At 35.7% G+C, this 2,696-nt stretch overlaps 1 pseudogene; it reads left to right on the forward strand.

The window, feature by feature from the left end:
* Positions 1–1,659: 1,659 nt before the first annotated feature.
* LOC110448685 lies at positions 1,660–2,442 on the forward strand (annotated as a pseudogene).
* Positions 2,443–2,696: the final 254 nt, after the last annotated feature.

The raw sequence follows: 2,696 nt of genomic DNA on the forward strand, positions 1-2,696 counted from the left end.
TTATAATATCAACATATACGATTATGAACACATAAGACTATGAACGTATTATATTATGAACGTGTTAAAATAATTCTATCTCGAAATTGATAACATGTGCACGAAGCAGAATGTAATCTTGTTATCAACCTTTGAACGATTTTTATAGGTCTATAAAACGACCTTTTAGTAAACACTGGCTGGTAACAAATTGGGTTAGGTCTGCACAGGGCTTATAGATAACTTACATCTGCGAGAAAAACATGGCAACATCTATGTGTGTTTAACAAGGAGGAATATACAAGGTTATCATTGCAGGTACATGATCATACTCTGTTACCTGGCAGTGTAGCTTCACATTTGCACAAAAAATTATTGACTATTTTACATTACTGCTACATTAAAATATCAGCTAGCTATATATATACATAGGTTACACGTTAGGTCTTAGCCACCATCGTGACACAGTGGTGGTAACGGCTCCAACTCTGCTCTCTGATGTTATGCTGTCTCATATTTATACCAAGACAAACCTATTGTTATTTGATTTATACTGAAAATGACATTATTTTTGCGAGAGATGATATTTTCCTAATTATATGTCGAGGAGATGGAATCTTTCCAGAATATGAATCGATGTTGAATTGACGTCCGCTCCATTGCAATCTCAAATATTTCACAAATAAATGCGTCATGCATAGTTTACAAAATGCTGTAAACGTTTAAACTATCGCATCTGGAATTGTTTGCGTTGTGAATCTTTAAAATAATAGGTGTGTCGATATATTGGTGTTGCCAATGGTTCTGAAATATATATTCATTACATTTATATGATACATACATGGTGTACTGTTTTTTCGCCCTAACTTCCCCAATGCATGAAACGCAAGGATTTCGAAACCGTGGTAATTTCCACTTTTACTGGAGATAGCACCCGAAAATAAAGCGAATTCATATTCGTTCCGTTTAATTGAGACGATATTTTCGTATTTAGATTAACATTAACTGATCTTTGGCTGTTTCCTCGTTTAATTCTGTGATGGTGATGGTCTTTGTAGATCTTATTTATAATATATATTGTGTTTCATTATTTACATTAAAATAATTGAAATCGATACTTATAGATAATTTGAGATTAACAAAAGTGCGCGAAAATGTTCCAATTGATGACATCACAGAGTGTCATAAGGAAACTGTCAATCCATATGTATATTTTAATAGTTCAAACAACTATGTGGAGTAATCAGAGGCAAATTGATTTTTTTTTTTATTAAATGTTGGCGGGTAATAACAATTGAAATAATAATATTTTCGAAAGGTAGGTGGTTTAAACACTCTATATTCCCTTAGCTGAAACCCTGTATTAATGATGTCAAAACAATGAAAATAGATAATATCAATAAACAAATTATTTTTACAGATTAAAAGTTGAGAATCTATTATAAATGCTGCAGGACTGAGAAACAGCAAAGCCAAACAGATTGAGAAGAGAAATAAACTGTTTCTAGTAGAAGCAAATACCTTGCGTCTGTCCTAACCAACTGAACTACCTAGGCAACAGAAGTGTCCTGGCCACAGTATACAACAGTTATATCCAAACGGACAATGTCTCTGATGATATTGTAAATCCTGATTGATTTTTTTAAAATGAATATACTTATATATTTTTTAGACACAATTATGAAGAAGCCGGACAGACTTTGGACGGACGACGTCCCTTTTATCTGGGTAAAAACCGCAGGGCGTTTACTTGTTATTTTGATACAGACGATCCTTCTGTCACTCATGGTCGTCGTTACGAAAGTGTCTTTCTTCAGAAAATGGGCAAACTCAATCGCTCGTGGTCTTCCAGGAGCTGAAACGCTGGATGTTAATTTGTCAACAAAAGCAATCGCTACATCGACCCGGATTTGGCTGGTAGATGCACTCATCAGACGAACATTCCTCGGTCGTAGGGCCCCTAACACAGATCTGTATTACATGGATACGAAATCTTACAAAAAACATCTACAGTTTTCAAAAGGCGGGGCGCCCTCTTGTGTTGAACTTTGGAAGCTGTTCCTGACCTCCGTTTATAGCAAACGTCGAGAAGATGAAGACGATCATCCGCAACTTTTCTGATATCGCCGAATTCGTGACCATCTCCATCCGGGAGGCACACCCCGTGGAACGATAGCAAGTATTCGGACACCCTTTCCCTGATTTAAAAGATCATAAAAGCTTGAATATAGGGTTGAGGCATCGAAACTCTTTCGTGACTATGACTTGAAGTGTCCAATACTGGTTGATCCCATGGAAAACCAAAACGAGCTTCAGTACGCGGCAGTGCCGGAACGTTTTTATATTCTTTACGATCATACTGTAATGTATTTCGGAGCAGTTGGACCGGAAAACTATCAACCCGACGCTGTTAGGTCGTGGCTGCAACGTTTCAGAAACGAGGCGTAGAATGTCAAAACCAGAAATGACATGAGCTTAAAGCTGCAAGGCTCTGAAAGCGGAGATCGAATTAATTTGGCTACTGAAAAAGTATTGTTTTAACGTAATTCTATATCTATATCAAATATATCAAATGTAGATATTTTCTTACAGTATTATATTAAGACTTAAATGTCTATAAACATGATATGGATGTGTTATATTTTATAATATTTTAGTCATAACGTATATCATTTACGATTGGCCAGCTTTGTTAAAACTGTATGATATACCAATAG

Source organism: Mizuhopecten yessoensis, unplaced genomic scaffold (genome assembly GCF_002113885.1).
Source record: "Mizuhopecten yessoensis strain PY_sf001 unplaced genomic scaffold, ASM211388v2 scaffold4135, whole genome shotgun sequence".
In the NCBI taxonomy this organism is placed as follows: Eukaryota; Metazoa; Mollusca; class Bivalvia; order Pectinida; family Pectinidae; genus Mizuhopecten; species Mizuhopecten yessoensis.